The 17517-nt window shown below is 52.0% G+C and overlaps 1 pseudogene; it reads right to left on the reverse strand.

Moving 5' to 3' along the window:
- Nucleotides 1–2200: 2200 nt before the first annotated feature.
- On the reverse strand, nucleotides 2201–4876 carry LOC103648592 (pectinesterase 31-like; annotated as a pseudogene).
- Between the last annotated feature and the right edge of the window lie 12641 nt (nucleotides 4877–17517).

A 17517-nucleotide genomic window follows, 5' to 3' on the forward strand; every position in this document is an offset into this window, starting at 1 on the left:
GCCGAGGCACACTTGTCGCCGTCCCACGGGTGACGGGGCCGCGCACCTCCGATTTTTATTTTTTTTACGCTGCCGTTGGCGCGCCCCGCGCCCTCCCGGCATCCCTCCCAGACCGGCAGCGGCAGGCATGGCCGACAGGTCTTTCGGCCCCAGCCGTCATCCACCTCCGTGCGTCGTATTCGAGGTAGCCAGCCTCGGGTGTCCCGAGGACCTCACGTCCGCCGGGCCTCTACGAGGACGACACGTAGCGCGCCGCCATTCGCTGGCCGGTGGGCTGCGCGCGCAGGAACCGGAGCCCACCCGCGCGGGTAGGTGATACGAGACGAGAGACCGTGACAGTCTGTTCACTGGTGGCCGCGGGAAGGTGACGTCGGCGGCCGTAGGGCGGGCGTGTGGCGCGGCAGCTTGCTGGCGCGAGCGACCACGGGGCCGCGCCGACGCAGCGCAGAACCACAGGTCCACAGCCACAGACAGGCACAGGCCCCCACTATTTGCCCTAGTATTGGCTACTGCTGGCAAGTTGCCGAAAACCGTGGAGCCGCGGAGTTAGGTGGTACAGTACCTACGCAAGCAACAGGCCAGCGAAAGCACGACGTCGACGTTTTTTTTTTGGAGCTTTGCCGTAGCGAGCTTGCGTTGGCAACCGTTAACGGTTACTGTAGACCAGTAGTTCAGTACTACCACCTCGGACTCTCGTTTTGCTGATATGGGGGACGGAGATGACAAGGGTCGGTACTCGATGGCTTCGTGCGGCCGTGCGGGACAATCGCGCGGCGCGTTTTGCCCCACATCGTGTCGACGTTGCGTTCGTCACGCGGGGAAGGCCGTTCTGTGCATATCTTGGGCGTTTTGGTCCCCGCGATACATGCTTGCGTCTCGGATGAGAACTCTACTACACCACACACACACACAAGGAAACCTCTGCTCACCAACGTACCCCTGTCAGCTGTCACCCACTTCAACAATTACTAGGTGTGTGCCCGTGCGTTGCAACGAGAACATATAATACCATTGATAACTTATGTACGTTGGGGATGAGCATCGACACATATCTGACTGGATCTTCTTCTTCCTTGGGGATCTGGAGAAAAGGCTGTTCGGAAGCCAAACATGTCAAGACCTGATTATGTGTTGTCCTTGTGTCTCTGAACATGATCAGCACACTGTTCGACGCTTGTATGAGTCTTGTTAATTTGCATGCCTCGTGCATAGTCTCTCAACCATCAATTCATTATGGTATACAGAATCCGTGTGACAGACATTATCAAATTCACATAAATTATTTTAAAGAGTCAATATAGAGTTTTATATAATAGAGAAATACATGTGGATTAAAAATGATAAACAAAAGATCTAAAATATAACAGTTCGATCAAGTTGCATAAGATGTACAATTTTTCCAATTGCTTCTGCATTTGGAAGTCCACCTTTCTGTGTTATCTTTGCTATTTCCGACTTAATAGAATCCAAATAGTATTGAACACTAAGAAAAATACAAAATGAGATGGAGTTGTGTTGACTAAAAAACATATGTATGTAGCATTTGGAATAAAAAATACATTTTAAGTATTCAAGTACCAGATAATGCCAGACAAGGGATTAATGCCACAGAGCAAAGTACACTTTAAGTATTCAGTCGGCTAGATGATTTGTTTGATTAGTGCCATACCGACCACTGAGAGAGACGGAACGTGGCTTAAGCGTTGACGTGGATCATGTGTTGCTCACTCTAACTCCTCCAGCTCTAGTGCCACACTGATGTGTGTCTTTTTACGCGGGGTTGCTTGGGTGATTTGGAGGGTGTACGGCCGGTGGGGCCCACATGTAGGAGGCATGTACGACCGGTGGGGGCAGGTAGATGGCAGAACATAGGTCCCAGGGTTCAGAGGCAGAACAGCCGGTGGCAGAACATGTCAGAGGCAGACTACTATTGGAGATAGAGATTTCATCAGGTGGAATAATTTTGGGTCTAACCCTGGACAACCGAAGAGGACCGAAAGGAAGAAGTTTTCCATGCGGATTCTGTATTATTTATATGATCGAGAAGTCCTTGAACAGGATGTATAGTTCACATTTCCCAGCAATCACAAAAAACAAGTCTGCATTGCTAAGAAAGACAATTTCTTCGTACACATGATCGCAGTACCTACTGCTCACCTCTCGTTACAATCCCCTTTATAATTTATTCATCTACATAAAGTCACTGAGGCGAAGACGCTGAAACTGGGACTGGAGTTCCCAACCTGTGGACCAACCATGGATTCTCGATATCTGGATCAATGAAAGTCTATAAAAGGAACGACATAGCTTCATCACCGAACAGTTCTTTGCACCAAGGTACCCGTCCTGATATGCTTGATCCTGGATCGGAGCACCTGCAAAGAATGTTAATAAGAGCTAGCCAGGAAGAGCTAGAAAGTACAAGAGGAAAGGAATGATCAACCAACAAAGACATCGCCCTTTTGAGGTTCAAGTAACACCCGTGTTCAGGAACAACGAGAAACAGAAAGACACAAGGCTGAGACCTGTACTCGTAGAAGCAAGCGGTTTGCTCATTCTCAGGCTTGTCCCAATTATGCCACCCAGCAGGCTCTATGCATAGATCCATGAAAGTTTTTGCAAAAACAACCCTCCCGAAGGGCTCCCAGGGCCGGCCTAGGTACATGTAGGTAGCTTCTTCGTTACCAGTAATAATACACCTGAATAGTGTCATGTCATTGGGCAGGTAAGTTTGTTAGTAAGAAGGAAATGGTAAACACTCTGCTTGGACGATTATCTAGCCTAGTCTCAAGATAATCATGTAGCAGGCAGATATACACATTATGTGTAAGAACACTGGTGAGTGGCGAACGACTCACTTGAAGAACACGAATCCAGTTGGTTCTGAAGAGGATTTCTGGCCATGAGCAGTAATATACCCCGTTGATTTGTAGTGGATATGGCAATGCTCCAGAAGGGCAGCAGAATCTTCAAAGATGAAGTCACAACTACCTTCAACGTAACAGTTCTTCAGGAGCTGCTTTCCCCCATGCAAATGTAAGGTTTCCTTGATCGTTTGCATAGCAAATTAGAATATCTATAAGTAACAGAACGATAGAACTAAATAATGGCAGCTATGTTTATATCTCCATACAACTTGGAAGCTCAGATAAGCTAAGGCATTTTTTGAAGAAGCAAACATCGAATAAATAGCACAATGTGATGAGGCACCTACAGCTAGCGTGGAAATGAACTAATAAAAAGAGAAATAACAAAAAACAATGAACTCATACAGTCAATAGGGTAAAAGAAAAGAAAGTATTGGCCAGCCGAGGAATCTGCAGCCGTAAAAGGCACACCTGTCAGCCGTCACACGAACTGCTGCTGCTTGTCCAGACACCTATATAACACAGCACACCAGCATCACTGACTAACCAGATCCTCCACCACAGGTACCACATAAACACAAGCCTGCTAGGATATATAGTACCTGGGGAGCTGAGTTCTTAAAAACATCATTCTCTATGATGAATTCATCCCCTTCCACAATAACTGTTGCACTGCTCAGTGTCCCTGCGCCAATCGCTCCTGATGGCTAGTGAGAGAACAGATGCAGAATATGTGAGGGGTATTCAGAAAAAATACAAGAGGAGAAAATCCTGGTACAAGAACTTTACATGATCGCATCCGATTATGTGAAGGGTATTCAGAAAAGCTACATGAGTGCGTTTGATGCAAGTCGTAGTCCTGTTGTTCCAACAGATCACAGTGTCCTTTATCGAAGATCCGCACAAGGTGATGAAGTTCTTGGTCCTGGGAATGCGCACCTGCTGCCGGTGCACACCAGGACCAATCCTGATGACGGTGCCCACTTGGTTGTTCGGCGAAACAGCATCCACGGCGTCCTGAACGCTTGCGAATGAGACGACCCCATCATAACCAAGGACTGCTACCTCAGGAGACGCAACAAGCAGAAATAACACCTATGTGAAATTCTTGTTGTCACCTATGTGAAATTCTTGTTGTCTTCCTTGTATGTCATATACCTACATGGGAGGACAGTAGCATCCCCCTTGGTTCCGAGTGGCAAATAACACATTCTTTCTCTGGATAATTTGCATCAAACACACCCCCGTTGACAGAGCATCTCTGCTGCATCATACAAAAATATGTTACAACTGCTTCCTTTCATTTCACCCCAGTAGGCGCTAGGCGGTACCCTGTGAGGTCTCGACTCTCAAGGCCTTCACGCTGAGCAAGAGCTTTGTTCTGTTGTCTTTCACTGCCCCCTCCCTTTGGTCCCGCGAAAGATCTCCTCAAAACAAAGAAATCTTTCCGGCACTAAATTACCAAATCACTCTGCGACACCGCACTAATCCGAAGAATCCAATCTCACCCCGTTCGAATTCCAGGCATTTAGGGCCACCCCTGAAGAAACAATCGGCAGCAAAAGGAAATGGTGAGCTGAAAAAAACGCAGCTGGACGGCACTGCAGTCCGTGCTCGTGAGTCGTGACGTTCAATGGTTCTGCTCAATAGGGCCTCTGCATCTGCTGGATGCGAGCCACTTGCAGGCCAGCCATGGCGCGACACTTCTGTTGCCTACAAGCTGAAAGCGTGCAACGCCAGTATTCTGTTTCTGCTGCTACAGAAAATTGTTGTTTCTTGGTCAAACGGAACCTGGTAGTCGCACTTTGGAGAATTTTCTGTTAGCGTACCGTACAGTACAGGAAGCTAAAACCGAGTACTAACTGTTTGACTTCAATTTGCGAATGAGATGCTTTGTTTAGTCAGAGTAGATGAGGATTCACCATGCTATGGTAGCGGCGGCCGACGGCCGGCAGCCGGTGAGAGATGGAGGATCCCTGAATCGCGCCGCGCCATGCGCCATGTGCCATGCGCGGTGACTAACCGCCACGTTTTTTTCTTCCTGAGCTGCTCCTACTGTCGCTGAGGTGAGCGCAACTGTCTCCTCTTGTTGCGGTTGTCCGTGGTTGCCGGCGGGGCGGTGCCAGCGGCATTATTGGCGCCCACGGACACGGAAGCGCCCAGGCTGGGACTCCCGCTCCCCCCGGCGTGCGCGGCGACAGAGACGCCCGAGGACGCCACCCCCGTCGACGTCGACGTCGACTGCGTCGGCGACTTGTCGTCCTCCCGAATCATTGCGCTGTAGCAGGAGTACACATGCCCCTGCCAGACACCAACAGCGACCGCATTTGTTACTCATCATTGCGCTCTCCGCCAACAGCCTCCCTTCCGGGAAGGAATTGCAACGCGTTGCGAGACGACGGCGGATGCACAGACACGGTGGGCAACAGGGCAGGAGGGGCTCTTACGGTGTCTAGCTGCGGAAATGATGAACCCAGGATCGCCTTGAGCGCGTCCAGATTGCCGGCGGGCGTCTCCCTGCCACGAGCGACGAGGATGGATGCTACGGCGATGGTCGACGGCTGGTACTCCACCGAGCTCATCGCTGCAATGCAAACGAATGTCAGTCCCGGCCGCGGTCCTCTCAGACTCCATGGAACGGAAGGCAATGCGCGGGGGGTGAGAGGAAAGAGCCAACCTCTGATCGCCGCGAAGACGCACTCCACGGCGCGCACAGTTAGTCAGCATTTCACCTCCACGATGCCTTTGCTGATGGATTTCGTCGAACACCTTCGCGGCGTCCTCCATCCCATCCACCAGGTCCGTCCCCATTCTGACTATGGACGACAACAGGCTGTCCACCATGCCTTTGCTGATGCCCTGGGGGTTCACCTCCACGATGTGCTGGCCTCTCTTCACCACCACGGGTTCGATGTCCAGCACGTTGTCGAGATGGTCGAGCAGCTCCTTGTCCCGGCAGGAACCGAAGTCCGGATCTGCCTCATCGTGGTGCTGCGTGTAGACGACGGGAGGAGAAGCCGCTGACTCCCTCCCCACCCCGCCGGTCCATGGCTGGCAGGCGTCGGAGACGATGCAGCTCGCCAGCGGAACCGAGGCACCGCCATCCCTGTCGAAGTCCTGTGGCTCCGCGCTGAGGCAGAACACGGGCCATTCCTCCCGCAATCCCTCGAAGAGCGGCAGGAAGAGCGCACCGCCGAGGAGGTCCCGCACCTCGCCGAGCTTGGCGGACGCGATGGAAATCCCCGAGTCGTCGCTGCCGCTCCGGCCGACCGTGCAAGGGAGAGACGGGAGCCAGACGGGACTTGCCCACGGGGTGGTGGTAGAGGACCCGGCTCCACCGCTGCTTCCGCTTCTCGGCTGGGGCGGTGGCGGGCAGTCGCGGACGTGGACGCGACGAGGAGGCGGACGTGGGTAGCCCGGAAACGGTGAAGTAGCGGCAGAATCGAGGTCGTCACCTGCCTGCTTCCCTTGTGCCTCTGCTGCCGCCTTGGCTCGCGACGTTGCGGGCGAGAGTAGGGAGGCGCTGGCGCGGGCGTGCGCCGTTGCGGGCGCTGGCGCGGGCGTGCGGGAGCTAGATTCGCGGCGGATGCGGCGCGCGGGAGCTGGATTCGCGGCGGCTACGACGCGCGGGAGGCGGTTGTGGGGTAGGGAGCGGGGGCAGTCTACACTGCCCCCTTAATAGTTAGTAGAGACTGTGCACACTGTGTACGTGCTCTTTCAGACGAAGGCAACGTTTTGAGTGTCTCCAAGGAAACTCAAGAATATTCAAAGATACGATACCAAGGGGCCAAAATCGGACTGTACAAAACAGGCGTTTATATATAGACACGCGCGCACACTCTCTCACCATCATCTATCTGTTGGTTTCACAACCGGAAACGGGCGGCAAAGGCTCTGACACTCGGCAAAGAAGGCTCGACAAACAGTGCATCGGCAAAGCCTTCTTTGTCGAGTACTTTTTCTCGGGCACTCGGCAAAGAGGTTTGCCGAGTGCCAGGGAGCACTCGGCAAAGAAAAGCAGCCGTTACGGCGACGGGTGATGGAGACGGCGTCTTTGCCGAGTGTCACGGATGACACTCGACAAAGGAGTTACCTTTGCCGAGTGTCTTCCCAGAAGCACTCGACAAAGAATACATCTTTGCCGAGTGCCCTCTTAGACACTCGACAAAGAGCCCGTCAGGGAGGGTCCCCATGTCCGGCTCTTTGCCGAGTGTTCTGTGCGGCACTCGGCAAAGCCGACCTCTTTGCCGAGTGCCAGCGACATAACACTCGGCAAAGTCCCTAAACCGGTGCCCAGGTTTTTGCTCTTTGCCGAGTGTTATGACCCTGACACTCGGCAAAGTGACCAGTATATACCTTTTTATTTGTTTTTTGTATTCCATCCACACAAACAAAAGATATCACATATATATCACATATATACATCACAGATATCATCACAAACATAAATAGCCAACACAAACATAAAACCGTCACCACAAACATAAATATCCATCACAAACATAAGTGTTCAACACAAGTATCAAACACAAACATAAGTCTCAAACGTCGCAAGCTCTCACATAAGTATCAAACACAGACATAAGTATTATACATAAGTTCTGAAGTCTAAAACAGTGAAAACACAACACTCATGGAGGTGGGCGGTTTGACCGGGGCTGGGTTGGGCTGAACCCTTCCGGAGGGTTGTTGGATGCCGTCCCAGATTGGTCCTGCACAGAGAAGAGATTGCATGTGTTATACCAGATGCATTACAAACATCTAACTACAATTTTGATACTCATAGGAGTGTGGAAGAGAGCAGGGTCAACTGGAGGGAACAATGGAGGTGGCGGAGCAATGCCCTGTGCGGCGCCAAGGCTCTGCATGTACTGGACATCTCCGCCATCCTCTGATGATCTGCCCGACGCTCCGCCTCCCGCTCCGCCATCATCCTCGCCTCCATCTCGTGACGTCCCTCCTCTCTTCTTCTAGTTGGGTCTGTAATATTACAAGCCAACGTTATAGTAACTCAAAGAGTAGGTATATAACTCAAGGAAGGACGAGTTACAGAAGCACTAACCTCGAGTTGTTGTATGCGATGCTGTGAGTTGTCGTGCCGAGGTCGTATGACTGGACTCGAGCCCGTGCTCCTTGCTCTCACCTGAGACAGAGTGGGAGTGGAGGACGAGTCGATTGCCTCGTTGGTAATCCAGTACCGCCCATGTATCTTGCCTCCTCCGACCCTCATGAGCACATCGGGGTCGATCGACTCGGTGCTCGGATCATAGTCTGGGCCATGGACCTCCTGCGCCATGGCGATGTAGTCATGGAGGCGGCTGTAGACGGCGGGGTTGGTGTAGGCCTTGGGCCCGTCATCCGGGTTGTAGGTGACGTCGGACGTCGCCTTACCCTTATGGGCCATAGCATAGGCAAAGAAGGTGGAGCAAGGCCGGCCACCATGTGACGCCGACTGCAACGAAAACCAACGAGATAGTTAGAAATAATATCTAACTTAGTGCTATATATCTAAATAAAAAAGATGGTGTACCCATGCTTCGGCATATTGGCCCAGGCTCCGGTTGCCTTGGTGGTGGGAGGGGCCTTGCATCATCAAACGCCGTTCCCGGCTAGCGGTGTGCGCCTCGTCCCACTCAGCCGAACACCACCTATCCACCATCTGCTCCCAGCATAGAGGATGTGCGGCGCACCAATGCGGAATCATCTACAAAGTAAACACGTAAAGTGCATATCAGAAGATACAATAAAATTCATGCATGGAGTACTGGTACCAAACATGCATGACTTTACCTGCAGGTACTGCTCCCTGGTCAACGACATGGTTCGGGCTTGAGGTTTGGTCACCCTCTCCCCAAGGACGGAGCTGTGGTAGGTGATGATGGCCTGGATTCGGGCCTCATAGTGCATGTCCACGACGAGCTTCTTACAGCTCGTGGTGGCCACCACATCCTCCCTAGCCTCGTATCCAACATCGCATCTGAAGAAATCCTGCATACAAAAACGATGTATCCATACATTATTTCAAGAATTTGCAACAAATGTGACATATTTTACATTATACTAAGACTTACCCACAGCTCTTGCTTCACCCGCTCCGCCTTGTTATTGAATTCCCGGCCGTCCCGGTCTACTGCATCGGGGGCGACGGCGTAGTGGTCGAAGATGAAGGTTGTGCCCGTCACTCCGGCGTACTTGTCGAGGACCATAATTAGGGGTACCCTCAAGACTCCTAATTCTCAGCTGGTAACCCCCATCAGCATAAAGCTGCAAAGGCCTGATGGGTGCGATTAAGTCAGGGATCAGTCCATTCGAGCGACTCGATCACGCCTCGCCCGAGCCTAGCCTCGGACAAGGGCAGCCGACCCCGGAGGATTTCCGTCTCGCCCGAGGCCCCCCTTCAACGGCGGACGCATCTCTGGCTCGCCCGAGGCCCTGCCTTCGTTAAGAAGCAACCCTGACTAAATCGCCGCACCGATCGACCGGATTGCAGGAGCATTTAACGCAAAGGTGGCCTGACACCCTTATCCTGACACACGCCCCCCGGCAGAGCCGAAGTGACCGCCGTCACTTCGCCGCTCCACTGACCAGCCTGGCAGAAGGACAGCGCTGCCTGCGCCACTTCGATTGCAGTGCCACTCGGCAGAGTGAGACTGACGGGCAGTCAGGCCCTGCCAAAGGCACCATAGGAAGCTCCGCCCGACCCCAGGGCTCGGACTCGGGCTAAGTCCCGGAAGACGGCGAACTCCGCTCCACCCGACCCAGGGCTCGGACTCGGGCTAAATCCCGGAAGACGACGAACTCCGCTCCGCCCGACCCAGGGCTCGGACTCGGGCTAAATCCTGGAAGACGACGAACTCCGCTCCGCCCGACCCAGGGCTCGGACTCGGGCTAAGTCCCAGAAGACGACGAACTCCGCTCCGCCCGACCCCAGGGCTCGGACTCGGGCTCAGCCCCAGAAGACGACAAACTCCGCTTCGCCCGACCCCAGGGCTCGGACTCCGCCCTGGCCTCTGCCGAACGACCTCCGCCTCGCCCGACCCAGGGGCTCGGACTCGGCCTCGGCCACGGAAGACAGACTCAACCTCGGCTTCGGAGGAGCCTCCACGTCGTCCAACCTAGGGCGCAAGCCAGCCACGTCAACAGGAAGCGCCATCATCACCCTACCCTGAGCTGACTCGGGCCGCAGAGAACAAGACCGGTGTCCCATCTGGCTAGCTCCGCCAGATAGGCAATGATGGCGCCCCACAAGCTCTGTGACGACGGCGGCTCTCAGCTCTCTTACGGAAGCAGGAGGACGTCAGCACGGACTCAACCGCTCCGACAGCTGTCCCTCCGCCAGGCTCCGTTGCTCCTCCGACGGCCACGACATCACACCAGCAGGGTGCCAAGATCTCTCCGGCTGCCACATCGGCATGTACTTAGGGCGCTAGCTCTCCCCCGCTAGACACGTAGCACTCTGCTACACCCCCATTGTACACCTGGATCCTCTCCTTACGCCTATAAAAGGAAGGACCAGGTCCCTCTTAGAGAGGGTTGGCCGCGCGGGGACGAGGATGGGACAGGCGCTCTCTTGGGGCCGCTCGCTTCCCTCACCCGCGTGGACGCTTGTAACCCCCTACTGCAAGCGCACCCGACCTGGGCGCGGGACGAACACGAAGGCCGCGGGATTTCCACCTCTCTCACGCCCTTCTCCGGCCACCTCGCTTCCCCCCTTTGCGCTCGCCCACGCGCTCGACCCATCTGGGCTGGGGCACGCAGCGACATTCACTCGTCGGCTTAGGGACCCCCCGGTCTCGAAACGCCGACAGTTGGCGCGCCAGGTAGGGGCCTGCTGCGTGTTGACGAACAGCTTCCCATCAAGCTCCAGATGGGCAGTCTCCAGCAACCTCTCTGGCCCGGGACGGTGCTCCGTTTTGGGAGTCTTGAGTTCATGTCCTTCGACGGCAGCTACGACATGATACTCCTTCCACCGCCGCGCGACAACGACAATGGCGGCCGACAGCCCGCCCGCCGGCGGCGGGATCGACGACGTCTTCCCCGCGCAGTGGAAGAACAACATTCGAGCTCGCCCCGTCCTCTCCCTCGCCGACGGAGGAGGAGGCGGGGCAACCAAGGCCAAGCGGGAGGCTGCGCCTCGTTGGCTGTCGAGCGAGTCGACGTCCCCAGCGCTCCAACGGGGGGCGCGTCGGGCGTCGACCTCGCGTTTGAGACGAAGGCGAGCGCCGTCTCCCCGCGACACGCCAATTCCGAGCAAGTGGACGACGCCAGCGCGCTCGCGGAGAGCTTGCAGGACGTCGCCCTCGTACCTAAGACGGCGGTGCAATCAGTCCCCGACGTGACTATGTCGCTGCTCGTTGACCAAAAGGTACCGACCGATTCCCATCCTGCGTCATTTAGACTCAGTCTCAACCCGCCTAGCGACCTTGCTTTGGCGGGCGCTCTCGTAGAGGCGAGATCAAACCCTCTGGGGTTTCGCATGCGGTCGCCTTGGGACCGGTTGACGGACGTCTCGACCTACGGGCCCTCTGGGTCCGAGGAAGATGACGACCCCAACATCTGTTGGGATTTCTCTGGATTTGGCAACCCCAGTGCCGTGCGGGACTTCATGACCGCATGTGACTACTGCCTCTCCGACAGTTCCGACGGTAGCCGCAGCCTCGACGACGAGGACTGCAGCCCAAGCCGCGAATGTTTCCACGTCGAGCTAGGGGATCCCTCCGAAGGCAACCATCTCGGCATGCCGGAGGACGGTAATCTCCCTAGGCCGGTGCCTCACGCTGACATCCCGCGGGAGCTAGCTGTGGTCCCCGTTCCGGCGGGGGGTCCAGACCCACAGCTCGAGCAAGTCCGCGGGGCGCAGGCCAGGCTCGACGAGGGAGCAGGAGCGCTTGAGCCGATCCGCCGGGACGTCGGGCAGGTATGGGCGGGCCAACCCCCGGCCGGAGAAATACGTCACCTGCCCCAGGGTTTCTGAAAGGGAATTAGGCTTACACCTAGTTCCTAAATAATTTTGGTGGTTGAATTACCCAACACAAATCTTTGGACTAACTAGTTTGCCCAAAGTGTATAGATTATACAGGTGTACAAGGTTCACACTCAGCCAATAAAAAGACCAAGTTTTGGATTCAATAAAGGAGCAAAGGGGCAACCGAGGGGACCCCTGGTCTGGCGCACCGGACTGTCCGGTGTGCCACCGGACAGTGAACAGTACCTGTCCGGTGCACCAGGGGACTCAGACTCAAACTCTTCACCCTCGGGATTTCTCGGAAGCCGGCGCGCTATAATTCACCGGACTGTCCGGTGTGCACCGGACATGTCCGGTGCTCCAAGGAAGCGCGGTCTCCGGAACTCGCCAGCCTCGGGTTCGCGCGGCAGCCGCTCCGCTAAAATTCACCGGACTGTCCGGTGTACACCGGACTGTCCGGTGTGCCAGCGGAGCAACGGCTCCCTGCGGCGCCAACGGCTCCCTGCGGAGCATTTAATGCGCGCGCAGCGCGCGCAGTCGTCAGACTCGCCCATACCGGTGCACCGGACATCAAACAGTGCATGTCCGGTGTGCACCGGACACCCAGGCGGGCCCACAAGTCAGAAGCTCCAACGGTCAGAATCCAACGGCAGTGATGACGTGGCAGGGGCACCGGACTGTCCGGTGTGCACCGGACTGTCCGGTGCGCCATCGCGCAGACACCTCCAGCCAACGGTCAAGTTTGGTGGTTGGGGCTATAAATACCCCAACCACCCCACCATTCATTGCATCCAAGTTTTCCACTTCTCAACTACTACAAGAGCTCTAGCATTCAATTCTAGACACACTAAAGAGATCAAATCCTCTCCAATTCCACACAAAGCCCTAGTGATTAGTGAGAGTGATTTGCCGTGTTCATTTGAGCTCTTGCGCTTGGATTGCTTCTTTTCTTTCTCACTTGTTCTTGAGATCACAACTCCATTGTAATCAAGGCAAGAGGCACCAATTGTGTGGTGGCCCTTGCGGGGAAGTTTTGTTCCCGGCTTTGATTTGAGAAGAGAAGCTCACTCGGTCCGAGGGACCGTTTGAGAGAGGGAAGGGTTGAAAGAGACCCGGCCTTTGTGGCCTCCTCAACGGGGAGTAGGTTTGCAAGAACCGAACCTCGGTAAAACAAATCTCCGTGTCTCACTTGCTTATTCGCTTGGGATTTGTTTTGCGCCCTCTCTCTTGGACTCGTTTATTATTACTAACGCTAACCCCGGCTTGTAGTTGTGTTTAATTTGTAAATTTCAGTTTCGCCCTATTCACCCCCCCTCTAGGCGACTATCAATTGGTATCAGAGCCCGGTGCTTCATTAGAGCCTAACCGCTCGAAGTGATGTCGGGAGATCACGCCAAGAAGGAGATGGAGACCGGCGAAAAGCCCACTACAAGCCACGGGAGCACTTCATCGGAAGAGTCCCGCACCAAAAGGAGGGAGAAGAAGAAGAGCTCCTCCAACAAAGGGAAGGAGAAGAAATCTTCTTCTCACCACAAAGAGAAGAAGGAAAAATCTTCTTCCCACAAGCCGCATCGGAAAGGCGACAAGCACAAGAGGATGAGGAAGGTGGTCTACTACGAGACCGACACTTCATCAACATCGACCTCCGACTCCGATGCGCCCTCCGTCACTTCTAAGCGCCAAGAGCGCAAGAAGTATAGTAAGATTCCCCTACGCTACCCTCGCATTTCCAAACATACACCCTTACTTTCCGTCCCACTAGGCAAACCACCAACTTTTGATGGTGAAGATTACGCTAGGTGGAGCGATTTAATGCGATTTCATCTAATCTCGCTCCACAAAAGCATATGGGATGTTGTTGAGTTTGGTGCGCAGGTACCATCTATAGGGGATGAGAACTATGATGAGGATGAGGTAGCCCAAATCGAGCACTTCAACTCACAAGCCACAACAATTCTCCTCGCCTCACTAAGTAAAGAGGAATATAACAAAGTACAAGGGTTGAAGAACGCCAAGGAGGTTTGGGATGTACTCAAAACCGCGCACGAGGGAGATGAGCTCACCAAGATCACCAAGCGGGAAATGATCGAGGGGGAGCTCGGTCGGTTCCGGCTTAACAAAGGGGAGGAGCCACAACACATGTACAACCGGCTCAAGACTTTGGTAAACCAAGTGCGCAACCTCGGGAGCAAGAAGTGGGACGACCACGAAGTGGTAAATGTTATTTTAAGATCTCTCATTTTTCTAAATCCCACTCAAGTTCAATTGATTCGTGGTAATCCTAGATATACTAAAATGACCCCCGAGGAAGTTATCGGGCATTTTGTAAGTTTTGAGTGCATGATAGAAGGCTCGAGGAAAATCAACGAGCTTGGCGACTCATCCGAAGCCCAACCCGTTGCATTCAAGGCAACGGAAGAGAAGAAGGAGGAGTCTACACCAAGTAGACAACCAATAGACGCCTCCAAGCTCGACAATGAGGAAATGGCGCTCGTCATCAAGAGCTTCCGCCAAATCCTCAAGCAAAGGAGGGGGAAGGACTACAAATCCCGCTCCAAGAAGGTTTGCTACAAGTGTGGTAAGCCCGGTCATTTTATTGCTAAATGTCCTATATCTAGTGACAGTGACCGAGGCGACGACAAGAAGGGGAGAAGAAAGGAGAAGAAAAGGCACTACATAAAGAAGGGCGGCGATGCCCATGTTTGTCGGGAATGGGATTCCGACGAAAGCTCAAGCGACTCCTCCGACGACGAGGACGCCGCCAACATCGCCGTCACCAAAAGACTCCTCTTCCCCAACGTCGGCCACAAGTGCCTCATGGCAAAGGACGGCAAAAAGAAGAAGGTTAAATCCAACTCCTCCACTAAATATGAATCGTCTAGTGATGATAATGCTAGTGATGAGGAGGATAATTTGCGTATTCTCTTTGCCAATCTTAACATGGAGCAAAAAGAAAAACTAAATGAATTGATTAGTGCTATTCATGAAAAGGATGACCTTTTGGACTCCCAAGAGGATTGTCTAATTAAAGAAAACAAGAAACATGTTAAGGTTAAAAAGGCTTATGCTCTAGAAGTAGAAAAATATGAAAAATTGTCTAGTGAGCTAAGCACTTGCCGTGAGATGATTGACAACCTTAGAAATGAAAATGCTATTTTAAATGCTAAGGTTGATTCACATGTTTGTAATGTTTCAATTCCCAATCTTAGAGATGATAACATTGACTTGCTTGCTAAGATTGATGAATTGAATGCATCTCTTGCTAGCCTTAGATTAGAGAATGAAAATTTAATTGCTAAGGCTAAAGATTTTGATGTTTGCAATGCTACTATTTCCGACCTTAGAACTAAGAATGAAATGTTGCATGCTAAGGTTGTAGAACTTAACTCTTGCAAACCCTCTACATCTAATGTTGAGCATGTTTCTATTTGCACTAGATGTAGAGATATTGATGTTAATGCTATTCTTGATCATATGGCTTTAATTAAACAACAAAATGATCATATAGCAAAATTAGATGCTAAAATTGCCGAGCATAACTTAGAAAATGAAAAATTTAAATTTGCTAGAAGTATGCTCTATAATGGGAGACGCCCTGGCATCAAGGATGGCATTGGCTTCCAAAGGGGAGACAATGTCAAACTTAATGCCCCTCCAAAGAACTTATCTAACTTTGTTAAGGGCAAGGCTCCCATGCCTCAGGATAACGAGGGTTACATTTTGTACCCTGCCGGCTATCCTGAGAGCAAAATTAGAAAGATTCATTCTAGGAAGTCTCACCCTGGCCCTAATCATGCTTATATGTATAAGGGTGAGACATCTAGTTCTAGGCAACCAACCCATGCTAAGTTGCCTAAGAAGAAAATTCCTAATGCATCAAATGATCATGCCATTTCATTTAAAACTTTTGATGCATCTTATGTGCTTACTAGCAAATCCGGCAAAGTAGTTGCCAAATATGTTGGGGGCAAGCACAAGGGGTCAAGGACTTGTGTTTGGGTACCCAAAGTTCTTGTGTCTAATGCCAAAGGACCCAAAACCATTTGGGTACCTAAAGTCAAGAACTAAACTTGTTTTGTAGGTTTATGCATCCGGGGGCTCAAGTTGGATACTCGACAGCGGATGCACAAACCACATGACCGGGGAGAAAAGGATGTTCTCCTCATATGAGAAAAACAAAGATCCCCAACGAGCTATCACATTCGGGGATGGAAATCAAGGTTTGGTCAAAGGACTTGGTAAAATTGCTATATCTCCTGACCATTCTATTTCCAATGTTTTTCTTGTTGATTCCTTAGATTACAACTTGCTTTCTGTTTCACAATTATGTCAAATGGGCTACAACTGTCTTTTTACTGATGTAGGTGTCACTGTCTTTAGAAGAAGTGATGATTCGATAGCATTTAAGGGTGTGTTAGAGGGTCAGCTATACTTAGTAGATTTTGATAGAGCTGAGCTCGACACATGCTTAATTGCTAAGACTAACATGGGTTGGCTCTGGCACCGCCGACTAGCCCATGTTGGGATGAAGAATCTTCATAAGCTTCTAAAGGGAGAGCACATTTTAGGATTAACAAATGTTCATTTTGAGAAAGACAGGATTTGTAGCGCATGCCAGGCGGGGAAGCAAGTTGGAGTCCATCATCCACACAAGAACATCATGACGACCGACAGGCCGCTTGAACTACTCCACATGGATCTATTCGGCCCGATCGCTTACATAAGCATCGGCGGGAGTAAGTATTGTCTTGTAATAGTGGATGATTATTCTCGCTTCACTTGGGTATTCTTTTTACAGGAAAAATCTCAAACCCAAGAGACCTTAAAGGGATTCTTGAGACGGGCTCAAAATGAGTTCGGCTTAAGGATCAAGAAAATAAGAAGCGACAACGGAACGGAGTTCAAGAACTCTCAAATTGAAGGCTTCCTTGAGGAGGAGGGCATCAAGCATGAGTTCTCCTCCCCCTACACGCCACAACAAAATGGTGTAGTGGAGAGGAAGAATCGAACTTTATTGGACATGGCAAGAACCATGCTTGATGAGTACAAGACCCCGGACCGGTTTTGGGCCGAAGCGGTCAACACCGCCTGCTACGCCATCAACCGGTTATATCTTCACCGAATCCTCAAGAAGACATCATATGAACTCCTAACCGGTAAAAAGCCCAACATTTCATACTTTAGAGTTTTTGGTAGCAAATGCTTTATTCTTGTTAAAAGAGGTAGAAAATCTAAATTTGCTCCTAAAACTGTAGAAGGCTTTTTACTTGGTTATGACTCAAACACAAGGGCATATAGGGTCTTTAACAAGTCCACTGGACTAGTTGAAGTCTCATGTGACGTTGTGTTTGATGAAACTAACGGCTCTCAAGTAGAGCAAGTTGATCTTGATGAGATAGGTAATGAAGAGGCTCCATGCATCGCGCTAAGAAACATGTCCATTGGGGATGTGTGTCCTAAGGGATCCGAAGAGCCTCCAAATGCACAAGATCAACCATCCTCCTCCATGCAAGCATCCCCACCAACTCAAATTGAGGATGAAGCTCAAGTTGATGAAGGGCAAAATCAAGAAGATGAGCCACCTCAAGATGATGGCAATGATCAAGGGGGAGATGCAATTGATCAAGAAAAGGAGGATGAGGAAGAACCAAGGCCGCCACACCCAAGAGTCCACCAAGCAATACA

Source organism: Zea mays, chromosome 2, assembly GCF_902167145.1.
Source record: "Zea mays cultivar B73 chromosome 2, Zm-B73-REFERENCE-NAM-5.0, whole genome shotgun sequence".
Taxonomy (NCBI): domain Eukaryota; kingdom Viridiplantae; phylum Streptophyta; class Magnoliopsida; order Poales; family Poaceae; genus Zea; species Zea mays.